The 13896-nt window shown below is 32.8% G+C and overlaps 1 protein-coding gene and 1 non-coding gene across 2 annotated transcripts in view; both read left to right on the top strand.

Annotated features, from left to right (window-relative positions):
* Positions 1 to 13896, top strand: part of AGBL4 (AGBL carboxypeptidase 4) — a 1343713-nt gene that overhangs the window by 209563 nt on the left and 1120254 nt on the right. The gene's annotated exons all lie outside the window — the stretch shown is intronic.
* LOC134385437 (U2 spliceosomal RNA) lies at positions 7878 to 8068 on the top strand. The gene has a single exon (XR_010024401.1). It is a non-coding gene; the product is annotated as a U2 spliceosomal RNA (small nuclear RNA).

Here is a 13896-nt window from a genome sequence, read left to right as displayed (position 1 = left end):
TGAAGAGGCTGTCCTTTTCGCAATGTATATTCTTCGCACTTTTGTTGAATATCAGTTGACAGTATATATGTGGAGTTTTTTCTGGGTCCTCTATTCTGTTTCACGGGTCTTGTGTTTGTTTTTGTGTCAGTACCATGTTGTTTTGGTTACTATAGCTTTGTAGTATAGTTTTAAGCCCAGTAGTGTGATGCCTCCAGCTTTCCTCTTTTTCCTCAGAATTGCATTGGCTGTTTGGGGTCATTTGTAGATTTATACAAATTTTAAGATTTTTTTTTTCTGTATCTGTGAAAAATACCATTGGTATTTTGATAGGGATGGCATTTAATTTGTAGATCACTTTGGGTAGTGTGGTCATTTTGACAATATTAATTATTCCAATTCATGAACACTGAATTTCTTTTTATTTTTTTGTGTCCTCTTCAGTTTTATTTTTATCAGAGTTTTATAATTTTTATTGTAGAGATCTTTCACCTCCCTAGTTGAATTTATTTCTATATTTTTTTGTGTGACTATTGTGAATGGGATCACTTTCTTGTTTTTAAAGCTAGTTCATAATTGGTGTATAGAAATGTTACTAATTTTTGTATGTTGATTTTTTTATACTGCAATTTTACTGAATTCATTTATCAGTTATAAGAGTTTTTTTGTGGAATCTTTAGGTTTTTCTATATGTTAGATCATGTCATTTGCAAACAGGGACTATTTGGCTTTGTACTTTCCAATCTAGATGCCTTTTTAGATATATTTATTTATTTATTTGCCTAATTGCTTTGACAAGGACTTTCAGTACTATGTTGAATAAGAGTGGTGAAAGTAGGCATTATTTTCTTGTTCTAGTTCTTGGAGGAAAAGCTTTCAACTTTGCTTTGTTAAGTGTGATGTTAGCTGTGGGTTTGTCATATATAGTTTTTATAGTGTTGAGTTATGTTCCTTCTATACCTAATTTGTTGAGAGTTTTTAACATGAAGACACATTAAATTTTATCAAATGCTTTTTCTGTGTGTATTGAGATAATCATATGGTTTTTGTTCTTCATTATGTTGATGCGATGTATTACATTTATTGATTTGCATATGTTAAAGCATCCTTGTATCCCAGAAATAAAATCCACTTGATTATATTGAATAATATTATTGATATGCTGTTGTATTCAGTTTGATAGTATTTTGTTGAGGATTTTTGCATCCATGTTCATTGGAATATTGGCCTATAGTTTTCTTTTATTATTGTGTCTTTGTCTGGTTTGGGTATCTGGGTCATTCTGGCCTTGCAGAATGAGTTAAGAAAAATTTCTTTCTTTAGTATTTTTTGGACTAGTTTGAGAAGAATTGATGTTTATTCTTCTTTAAATGTTTGGCAGAGTTTGGCAGTGAAATCATCTGGTCCTGGTCTTTTCTTTGTTGGGAGCAAATTTTTATTACTGATTCAATCTTGTTACTGATTATTGGTCTCTTAAGGTCTTCTACTTTTTTCCTCATTCAAATTTGGTAGGTGGTATATGTCTAAGGATTTATATCTTTTTCATTTAGGTATTCCAATTTGTTGGCAGATAGTTGTTCTTAATAGTCTTGAAAGAGCCTTTGTATTTCTGTGGTATAAATTATAATGTCCCATTTTTTGTTTCTGGTTTTATTTATTTGGGTCTTCTCTTTTTTCTTTTTCTTTTTTTCTTAGTCTAGCTAATGGCTTGTTGATATTTTTCATATTCTTAAAAAACTTTTTGTTTCTTTTATCTTTTGTATTTTTTAAATCTCTATTTTGTATATTTCTGTTCTGATCTTTTTTATTTCTTTCCTTCTACAAATTTTGGGTTTGTTTTCTTTTTGCTTTTCTGGTTCTTTGGGGGTGCATTGTTAGGTTGTTTATTTGAAATCTTTCTACTTTCTTAATATAGGCATTTATTGCTTTTAAATTTTCTTCTTGGTACTACTTTTGCTGTGTCCCATAGATTTTGGTATGTTCCTTTTCTATTTCATTTGTTGTAAGAAATTTTAATTTTTTAAAAAAAATTCTTTATTGCATATAGATGTCCAATTTTCCTGGCAACATTTATTGAAGAGGCAGTCTTTTCTGCAATGTATGTTCTTGCTGCTTTTGTCAAAGACAAGTTGGCTGTAAATATGTGGGTTGATTCTGGGTTCTCTATTCTGTTCCATTAGTCCAACTGTTTGTTTCTATGCCAGTACCATGCTGTTTTGGTTACTATAGCTTTGTAGCATAATTAGAAGTCAGGCAGTGTTATGCCTCTGGCTTTATTATTATTACTTTTTGGTCAGGATTTCTTTGGCTATTAGGGGTCTTTGGTTGTTTCATATGAATGTTAGGATTTTCTTTGCTGTTTATGTGAAGAATGTCATTGGCATTTTGATGGGAATTGCGTTGAATCTGTAGATTACTTTGGGTAGTATGGAGATTTTCACAATGTTAATTCTTCCATCTCCAAGAACATGGAATGACTTTCCACCTTTTTGTGTCCTCTTTAATTTCTTTCAGTAGTGATTCTCATTGTAGAGATCTTTCACCTCCTCGGTTAAATTGATTCCTAGATATTGTATTTTTTTGGCGAATTGGGTTAGGGACACAAAAACTAATTATGGTTTGTAGTAATGAACACACTAATAACATTTATTTGATCATCACATATTGTACACAAATACTGATACCCCCAAAATATGTACAATCAATTATGCTTCAATTTAAAAAAATCTTTAAAAATTTCTTTATTGACCAAATGGTCATCCAGGAGCATGTTGTTTAATTTCCATGTATTTGTGCCATTTGTGAAGTGTCTCTTGTTATTGGTTTCTAGTTTTATTCCATGTAGTCAGAAGAGATACTTTATATGATTTCCATTTAAAAAAATTTGAGACTTGTTTTTTTTTGTTGTTGTTCATTTTTCTCAGTATCGTTTTGTTTATTTGTTTATTTGTTTTTTTTAAATTTTATTTTGTCGATATACATTGTGGCTGATTATTGCTCCCCATCACCAAAACCTCCCTCCCTTCTCCCTCCCCCCCTCCCCCCCAACAATGTCCTTTCTGTTTGCTTGTCATATCAACTTCAAGTAATTGTGGTTGTTATATCTTCTTCCCCTCCCCCCGTTTTTTTTTTTTTTTTGTGTGTGTGTGTGTGTGTGTGTATGTGAATTTATATATTGATTTTTAGCTCCCAACAATAAGTGAGAACATGTGGTATTTCTCTTTCTGTGCCTGACTTGTTTCACTTAATATAATTCTCTCAAGGTCCATCCATGTTGTTGCAAATGGCAGTATTTCATTCGTTTTTATAGCTGAGTAGTATTCCATTGTGTAGATGTACCACATTTTCCGTATCCACTCATCTGATGATGGGCATTTGGGCTGGTTCCAACTCTTGGCTATTGTAAAGAGTGCTGCGATGAACATTGGGGAACAGGTATACCTTCGACTTGATGAGACTTGTTTTGTGGCCTAATATATGGTCTATACTGGGGAATGTTTTATGTGCTAATGAGATGAATGTGCAATTTGCATCTGTTGGATGAAACGTTCCATAAAGTCTCATAGGTTCATTTGGTCTATAGAGCAGTTGAAATCAATTTTTTATAATTGATATTTTGTGTAGGTGACCTGTTCAATGCTGACAGTGGGATGTTGAAGTCCCCAACTATTATTCTATTGGGATGTATCTCCCCCTTTAAATCTAATGATATTTGCCTTATGTATCTGGGTGCTCTAGTATTGAGTGCATGTATACATTCACAGTCATTATATCCTCTTGCTGGACTGATCTTGTTATCATTATATAATGGTATTTTTGTCTCTTTTTATAGTTTTTAACCTAAAGCTTATTTTATCCAATATTAAGTATAGCTATCTGCCATGGTTTGAATGTGCTTTATCCCCACCCAAAACTCATGTTGAAACTTAATTCCCAATATGGCTATATTGAGAGGTGGAGTCTTTATGAAGGGATTGGGTAATGAGGGATCTCCCTTCATGAATAGATTAATCCATTTATGGATGAATTGGTTAAAGGATTAATATGTTATTGTGGGAGTAAACTGGTGGCTTTATAAGAAGAGTAAATGATACCTAGGGTAGTATGCTGTTGCTTCATCACCATTGTAGTGTGTATTGCCTTGGCATTATGCAGACATCATTACCAGCAAGAATGCCTTCACCAGATGTGCTCCCTCGACCTTGGACTTCCCAACCTCCAGAACTGTGAGAAATACATTTTGTTTTTCAATAAATTAGTTTCAGGTATTCTGTTATAAGCATCAGAAAATGGACTAAGACACTACTTCCTGCTCATTTCTGGTTTTCATTGCTGTGGAAAATTTTTTCCCCTCTTTATTTTCAGTCTATGTGTGTTTTTACAGGTGAAGTGAATTTTTTGTAATCAGCATATAGCTATGACTTTAAAAAAAACCCATTCAGCCAGTCTGTTGTAAATAGAGCTGCAATGAACACGGGCATGCAGATATACCTTTGACGTGATGATTTGCATTCCTTTGGGTGTATACTCAGAAGTAGGATTGCTAGATCATATGGTAGTTCTACCTGTAGTTGTTTGAGAAACCTCCATGCTGTTTTCCCTAATGGCTATACTAATTTACAGTCCCATCAACAGTGTAGAAGCATTCCCCCTTCTCTACACCCTTGTCAGCAATTGTTATTCTCAGACTTTTTGATGATAGCCATTCTAATTGGGGTGAGATGATATCTCGATCTGGTTTTGAATTGCATTTCCCTAATGATTAGCAATGTTGAGCATTTTTTCATGTACCTGTTGGCCATTTGTATGTCTTCCTTTGAAAAATGTCTATTCAGCTCCTCTGCCCATTTTTTAACTGGATGATGATGATGATGATGATGATTTTTTTACAGTAAAGTTGCCAGTCTATATCTTTTAATAGAAACCTTGTTTACATTCAAGGTTATTATTTATAGGTGAGGATGTAGTTCTGTCATTTTGTTCATTGTGTTCTGGTCGTTTTGTATATTTTTTGTTTTTCTTCCCTCATATTTTGGTTATTCTGTGGTTTAGTGCTTTTGTGCAGTGATAAGGTTTGATTTCTTTCTCTTTGTTACTTGTGCGTATGCTCTATCTGTGAGTTTTATACTTCTGCGTGTTTTTATGATGGTAAGTATTTTCCTCTTACTTCTAGATGTAGGACTCATTCCCTTAACCATTTCTTGTAAGGTTGATCAAGTGGTGATGAATTCCCTCCGTTTTTGCTTGTCTGGGAAAGACTTTGTCTCCTTCATTTTTGAAGGCTAGCTTTGTTGGATTTAATATTCTTAGCTGGCAGTTTTTTTCTTTTAATACTTTGAATATATCATCCCATGCTCTCTTATTCTGAAAGGTTTCTTCAGCGAAATCTGCTGTTAGTCTAATGGAGTTTTTCTTATATGTGATGTGATACTTATCTCTTGCTGTTTTTAAAATTCTTTCTTTATCTTTGTCTTTTGGCAGTTTGACTAATGTTCCTTGGAGAGGAAATATTTGGGTTGAATCTATCTGGGGATTTAAGAGCTTTCTGAATCTGGATGTTTATATCTCTTAGAAGGCTTAGACAGTTTTCCTGTATTATTTCATTAAATAGATTTTCTATACCTTTTCTATCTCTTCTTCCACTGGTATAAATCTCATAATGCAAGTATTTTTATTTACTTTTTCCCATAAGTCCTATTGGTTTATTCTTTCCTTCCCTCCCTCCCTCCTTTCTTTCTTGACTCCCTCCCTCCTTTCTTCCATCCTTCCTTACCTCCTTTCTCTCTCTTTCTCATTCTACCTCTCGTTCTCCCTCTCCCTCTCTCTCTCCCTCCTCGCCTTCCTCTTTCTCCTCTCCTTCTTCTTCCTTGTCTCCTTTCTCTCCTCTCCTTCTCTTCCTTTTGTCTGACTGGGTTATTTTCAAAGACCTATTTTTAAGTTCAACATTTATTTATTTATTTTGCTTGATCTGGTCTGTTTGAACTCTCAATTGTATTTTATTTAATGCATTGAATTTTTCAACTCCAAGATTTTTGTTTGCTTGCCTTGTATCTATTTCTTTGTTGAATTTCTTATTCTGATCATGGGTTGTTGTCTTGATTTTGTTGAATTGCTTATCTGTATTTTTTAAATCATTCTGAGTTTTCATAGTATTATTATTTTGAATTCCTTTGCAGGCATTTCATAGATTTTCTTTTCACTGAGATCTGTTTTCGGAAAATTATTATATTCCTTTGGAGGTGTCATGTTTCCTTGTTTTTTTCCAAGTTTCCTGTGTCCCTATGTTGATATCTGCACATCTGGTGGAACAGTTGCCTTGTCCAATTTTATGGAGTAGCTTTTGTAAGTAAAGAGTTTTCTTTTGGTGTTTTTTTTAAAGATTTGTCCTATAGTGTCAGTCATTTAGGGTACTTTGTCTTTGGTTTTGGGTAGGCATAGTAGTGTAGTCTTAATGTGATTTCTTTGGCTATCATCAATGTCAGTGGTGTTAGTGAGCACCTCAGTAGTGTAGACTGAAAGTGTTTGTAGAGGAAGTGGTGTGAATATGTTAGGAGTGGGCTTCTGGGCAGCCTGATTCTCAGGTCTTGGGGGCGGGGGATTGTGCAGTGAGTACAGTGACTCCTCCAGTTGTAGATGTGTGTGTGAGGTGACAGAATCAATGTGTATTTCTCCTTGGAGCAATGTAGTCACTTGGACTCCATCTAGCTCCCTATACTTGTCTCAGGGGCCACGAATATTGTGGGGCTCTCCTCTCTCCTGTATCTAGGATTGCAGGTGTTCTTGGCAGTAATGAGGACTTCTGGGGATCTACCATTTCCTTTTCTCTACAGTGGGTAGTCCCTGAGCCAATCTAAGTGGGCGTTTTGCTTTCCTTTCATGCTACCATTTTCTTTACTCTTTATGCTGCCATCTCAAGTTTTTGTGCCTCTGAGGGTTTTTATCACTTTCTTGCTGAATTCCAGTGTTATCTCTTATTCACTCTACTGGAAGTGCAGTTGTTTTTCTGTTATTTTCGTTCTTCTTTGTGAAGGAGACAATCTTTGGGCATCTTTAGTTGGCCATCTTGGTGGTGGTCAGTTCATATTTCACATTTTTGATGCTACTATAGTAGGCATTATGTTTTTAATTTTGATTTCCAATTGCTCATTGCTTGTGGATAGAAGTAATGTTGATTTCTGTATATTGATCTTATATCACGCAGTCTTGCTGAACTCAGTTATTAGTAGTGGTAGTTTTTAAAATGAATTCCATAGGATTTTTTTGCATAGACAATCATGTCATCTGAAAATAAAGCCCATTTTATTTCCACTTTTTCCTTTATTTTGTTTTTTACTTTCAATCTCTTTGTTTTTAAAATTTGTCTTGCCTTATTTTACTGACTAGAACCTCCTATAAAATGTTGAATAAAAGTAATATAAGTAGATGTAACAGCCTTCATCCTGATCTTAGGGGAAAAGCATTCTCTCTTTCACCAATAAATATAATGTTAGCTATAGGCTTTTTGTAGGTGCTCTTTATGTGTCTGAATAATTTGTGTTCCTGGTTTACCGAGTCATTATCAGGAACCAATGTTTGATTTGGACAAACGATTTCTCTGTGCTTATTTAGATAATCATATATTTGTATTTTTTTAGTATGTTAAAATGGAGAATTACTTTAATAATTTTTTTAATGTTAAGCTGGCCTTACATTTCCTACTTGGCCATTATTTAATACCCTTTTTATATATGATTGGATTTGATTTGCTGTACTTTGATCAGAATTTTTGCATCTATGTTCATGGGGGATATTGGGGTATGTGTGTTTGTGTTTTCAAATATATTTTTCTGAGTTTGGTGTCAGGGTAACGTTGTAATCATAAAATATGTTAGCTAAGTCTATTTAAAAAGAGATTTTGTATTACGTCTTGGCCTTTTGGCTAAGATCAAGTGTAGTATCTGTTCTTATCAGTTTAATATATGATATGTCCTCTATCTGAGCACAGTATATTAAATGGATTTTTGCAGCAGGGGCGTGGAACAGGAGCTTGCTTTGTCTACTCCATTCATCAGCCTGGTATTGCAGTAAATCCAGGCATGAAAATAAAAAGAGAGAGATTTTGTAGATATGTATCCTCTTTTTTCTTAAATATTTGAAAGAATTTACTAATGAAGTTGCATGAGCCTGCAGGGTTTTTTTGTTTGTTTTTGTTTTTGATTTTTTGCTCTTTTGTGTGAAAGGATGTTTACACACAAATTCAATTTCTCTAATAATGTAGGACTACTTTAGGTCATGTATTTATTCTTTAGTGAGCTTATATTCTTTATAGTTTGTGTTTTTCAAGAAATTTGTTCATATCCTTAAAGTTTTCAAAGTTATTGGCATAAAGTTTTCATAATAATATCCTTTTGATAATTATAGACTGTAACATTGTCATATCTCTTATACCTGATATCAGTGATTTGTGTCTTCTATTTTATCCTTATCATTCTGGGTATATATTTGCAAAGAATCAGGTTTTTACTTACTCAGGTTTTTGTATTGCTTTTTCTGTTTTCTATTTCATTTATTCATCTCTGGTCTTTATTATTTCCTTTCTTCTGCTTTTATTGAGTTTAATTTTCTCTTCTTTTTCTACCTCTTATGATGTAAGGTAAGGTCATCGATTTGAGAACATATTTTGTTTCTAATAAAGGTATTCAATGCTATAAGTTTTTAATAATATAAATTCTGATATATTATCTTTTCATTTTTGTTTAGTTCAAAATATTTTCTAATTTCATTTCTGAGTTCTTCTTTTCCCAATGTATTATTTAGAAATATGTTATTTAGATTCAAAATATTTGAACATTTTACATATATCTTTCTATTAGCAATTTCTAATTTAATTCCATTTTGATCAGAGAACATGTTTCTTTATTTGAATGTTTTGAAGTTTGTTGAAAGTTGTTCTATGGCCCAATATATGGTTTATTATGGTAAATGTTTCAAGTGCCCCTTAAAAGAATGTGGATTCTACTGTTGTTGAGTAGAACATTTTATAAATGTCAGTTAGGTGAAGCTGGTTGATAGTGTTATTCAAGTCTTCTGTATTCTTATTTACTTTATATCCAGTTGTTCCATCAATAATTTAGAGATGTATCTTGAAATATCTCAGTATAATTGTGGATTTTTATATTTCTCCTACAGGCTCTTATAAGTTTTACTTCAGTTACTATGAAACTGTATTATGTTCATAAACCTTTATGATTGTCGTATCTTCTTGATCAACCTATCCCTTCATTATTATTTAGTAATTCTCTTTATCCCTTGTCATATTCTTTCTTTTAAAATTCTACTTTGATATTAATGTAGGCATCCTGTTTTATTTTGGTAGGTGTTAGAATGGTATGTCTTTCTTCATATTTGTACTTTAATCTCTTTGTTAGTTAAAGTGGGAGACAGCATATAGTTAAATATTACCTTTACATCCAGTTTGACAGTCTCTGCCTTTTAATTAGTTAGATTGCTTACAGACATTTGTATTTAATGTGATTATTGATGTGCTTGGGTTAAAAGTTATGCTTTTATTATTTATTTATTTTTTTTTTGCATTCTACATTCAATTTTGCCTTTTTTTTGTGCCTATTTTGATAAGGTGAGCATTTTTGAAGATTTCACCTTATCTGCCTTGTTATTAGCTGTAACTCTTTACTGTATTATTTTAGTGGTTGATCTAGGATTTAGAATGTATCATTTATCACAGTTTGTCTTCAAGTGATATTATACCACTTCATGTATATTATAAGAACCTCACATCAGTATACTTCCATTTATTCTTCTTACTCCAGCCTTTGTGCTATTTTTGTCATACATTTTACTTCTGTGTTATAAACTCTGTAATGCATTGTTAACAGTTTTGCTTTAAACAATCATTAATTTTTTAAAGAAACTAATAAGAAAAATGTCTTTTATATTTATGCGTATATTTATTATGTTTAGTGCTCTTCAACCTTCCGTTTAGATCCAGATTTTTATGTTATTATTTTCCTTCTTCCTGAAGAACTTTCTTTCACATTTCTTTTTGTAGTTAAGGTCTGCTGATGTTAGTCTATTTCATTTTCCTTCCTTCTGAAGAATGAACTTTCAGTTTATTATTATTATTATTATTATTTTTTTGTAGTTAAGGTCTATTGATCTATTGTGACCTATGCATATACCTGATAAAGTCTGTTAGAAAGATATTTAGAAATATATTTTTGCTAGGTATAGAATTCTATGTTGAAACTTTTTTCTTTTAGTATTTTAAAGATGTTGCCTCACCCTCTTTTTGCTTGCATTGTTTTCAACAAGCAGCTTACTGTCATTTTTATATTTGTTGCTACTTACATAATGCCTCTCTTTTTCTCTGGTTACTTAAAATTTTTTTCTTTATTATTGTTTATGAATAATTTGATTATGATATATTTTGTTGTAATTTTTCATGCTTCTTAGGGTTAAAATTTATTGAACTTTTAAAATTTGTGGTTAGAGCTTGTTGAACTCCTTTGGTTTGTATGTAGCTTTATTGTTTTTTATTAAATTTGTACAATTTTCAGCCATTATTTTTTTTAAAAAAATTCTTCTATTCCCCTTCCATTTCCTTTGTGTACTGTATTTATGAGTATGTTAGGTCACTTGAAGTTGTTCCACAGTTTTTTGATACTCTATTCCTTTTTTATTCAATCTTTTTTTCTCTCTTTCATTTGAATGATTTCTCTTGCTATTTCTTTAAGATCACTATTCTTTTCAACAGCAGTGTATAATTTGCCCTTAATCTCAACCAGTGTTATTTTTCACCTCAGACATTGTAATTTTTATCTCTAGCAGTATTATTTATTAATTTTAAAAATCTTCCATATAGCCTCTTAGTATTCACAATCTTTCCTTTAGCTTCTTGAACATATGGGATACAGGTAACTGTTTTAATATCCTAATTTATCAATTTGATCATCTGTATCATTTCTAAGTCGCTTTTGGTCAATTATTTTTCTACTCGTTGTAGGTAGTATTTTCCTACTTATTTGTATGCCTGATAATTTTTTTTATTAGATGCCACACATTTTCACCTTACTGAGTGCTGGATATTTTTGAATTTATTAAATATTTTTGAGCTGTGTTCTGGGATGCAGTTAAGTTACTTAGGAACAAACAGTTGACTTTTAAGACCTGAGAGTGTTATCAACAACATTTAATCTTGGACCCTTTTCCCCTCATCAAGGCAAAACTATTCTGAGTACTTTATCCAATACACTATGAATTATGAGATTTTCTGCTCTGGCTGAGGACAGGAACTGTTCCTGACCTTGTAAGATCACAAAGTTTTATTCTTTCTAATCCTTTTGGTGGTTCTTTCAGAGGGTAGTTTCCACACATGCATGGGCTGATCAATATTTAAGTGAAAACTCAAGAGAAACCATCTGCAGACCTTCCAGGCTCTCTTTTTGTGGAGCTCTTTTTTCTATGGTACTCTTCTTTGTGAACTCTAGCTATCTTGGCTTTCTTGAGCTTCTAACTTCATCTCAATTCGAGGAAGACTACAGAGATTTTCCTAGGTTTTCCCTTCCTTGTGTTGTAGTCTGGAAACTTCAGGCAATTGGTGGGACAATGATAGGGCTCGCTTCATCTGCTTTTTGTCTCCTAGGATCATTGTCCTTTGTTGCCTAACTTCCAATGTCTTTAAAACTGTTGTTTCATAGATTTTGGTTTTTTATTTGTTTCCTGTGGGAAAGTAAAATCTAATCCCATTGTTCTGTCTTTACTGGAAGACAGATGTCTTCCCTATTCTTAAATTTTAGAACTTTTTTTCTCCAAGAAGTGTTCATATATTACTGCTAATATAGTTAATATCATTGCTGGAATCTATATTACAAGGTAAGTCTTACTCCAGTTGCTCCTTTCTATTTTTCCATTTAAAAATTCTTAGTAATTTATATGCAAGCATATAAATATAACATGTGATACTGAGAAAAACTGCAGTCTGAAAATACAGAGTCTTGGGTTCAATGTGCCATCATGATAGCAATGTGGCTTCAGAAAAGTTACTTACCTTTCAAAGCTGTGCTAATAATATTCATTTTGCAGGGAACTTGTTAGTATTCAATTAAGTAATGTTTAAAAAGAGACTGGCACATATTATGTGTAGTCCATTTCTGTTGCTAATGACAGGATACCTGAAATGGGGTAATTTATAAAAAATGAAAGTTATTTATTACAGTTTCAGAGCCTGTGAAGTCCACACTCCATGAGGTGCATCTGGTGAGGGCCTTCTTCTTGGTTGGGACTTCCTACAGAATCCTGTGGCAACATAGGGAATCATATGGTGAACATGGCATGAGCTTTCTCATGTGTTCTCCGTATAAAGCCACCAGTCCATGCCCATGACAACCCATTAAACCATCAACCCCTTACCCTATGAATGGATCAATCTATTCATGAGGGCACAGTCCTTGCAATCCAATTATCTCTTAAAAGCCTCACCTTCTACCACCATATTGGGGGTTAAGTTCCAGCATGAACTTGGAGGTACACGTAAACCACAGCATTCCACCCTGACCCCCCAAAGCACGTAATCAAAAATGCCAACAATAGGTATAGCCGTAATGATAGCATCATCAGCAACTGTAATAGTTAATACCACTGGAGTGTTAAATGTTATGTACTTACTAGGCAGTGGCCAGATAAGAGGCTATAATTTGTAAGATAGGAAAAAAAGAGACTCTCTTTTAATATTTTTCAGCAAATGGAGAACAAAAATGCAATTTAACCACTACTCATCTCACCATATAACCACTGTTAAGTAATAAGTGCCTCTAAGATAAGATAAGCAAGAACGGATCATTTGTGCTGTCCTTGTTTATCATTTAAAATGCATCTATGGTGGAAATGTACTAAAAACATCACATAGATACCTCTACCAGAAAAAAAAAATAACTGCAATGATAGATATGCAGGTGCCATCACACTTAGAAACATTATGGGAAAGAAATGCTTCAAGCTCATTTGATAAGGTTTCACTTTTTAATTTTGGCATCCTCACATTTACAGATAAGATTATTTAATTTTGTGATGATAAGGTTTGAGGATGCCTATAGAAACCCCTGGATTATTTAGCAATATGGATTCACGGCAACCCAAGACTATTACAGTGGTCTACACAAAATAACATTCTAAAAATGAAAAATGAAAGGTGAAGATATTAACTCTTAAGTCATCAATTTTCACGTTAATGCATTTCATTTTTTAGTCCTACTCTGGTTCTTCTTTACTATCCACAATCTCTGAAGTTGTTTCCTTTTATGGGAAGTAAAAAAGAAATTATTTGAATAACAGCAATATCAACAACCACAATAAAATGAAATAAGTAAAACAAATGTCATTTATTGAGCAGAACCTCAAAGATTGTTCTGAGGGCTTTATACCATGCTATATTATTTAATTTTCACACAAACTTGCTATTTGTTAAACAAGGGAATGTGTTCAGAGTAGTTGCCACTTGTCCTAGTTTACCCATTAAATGTTAGAATAGGAACTGAAAACAGTACTCGATTATATGATTAAAAATACCTTTTTAACATTATGTTACACTAGGATTTAATATTAACCATAATTAAAGATAATTTTTAAAATGTGTGTGATGTTGAAACAATCATTTAGTCTGAAGCCAAATAATGTGGTTTTTAGATCATCTGCAGGTGTGCTCCTTCCACTAGAGTGTGTAGTGAAGTAGATGGACATAGATTTGGTTTTTTGTTGTTGTTATTTTTTTTAATTTTTAATTTTTATTTTTTTATTGTTACAAATCATGATTTTTCTTTATGCCCTTTACCCAGCATATCCCTCCCCTTCACACTTCTCTTCCCCCCGCCCCCCATCTCTAGTATCCTTAGGTTTGTTTTCCCCTTCTGGAAGTTCAACATA

The sequence above is a fragment of the Cynocephalus volans genome, chromosome 8 (assembly GCF_027409185.1).
Source record: "Cynocephalus volans isolate mCynVol1 chromosome 8, mCynVol1.pri, whole genome shotgun sequence".
Lineage (NCBI taxonomy): Eukaryota > Metazoa > Chordata > Mammalia > Dermoptera > Cynocephalidae > Cynocephalus > Cynocephalus volans.
The sequence above is the reverse complement of the archived record's forward strand: the minus strand, read 5'-3'. Positions and strand labels throughout refer to the sequence as shown.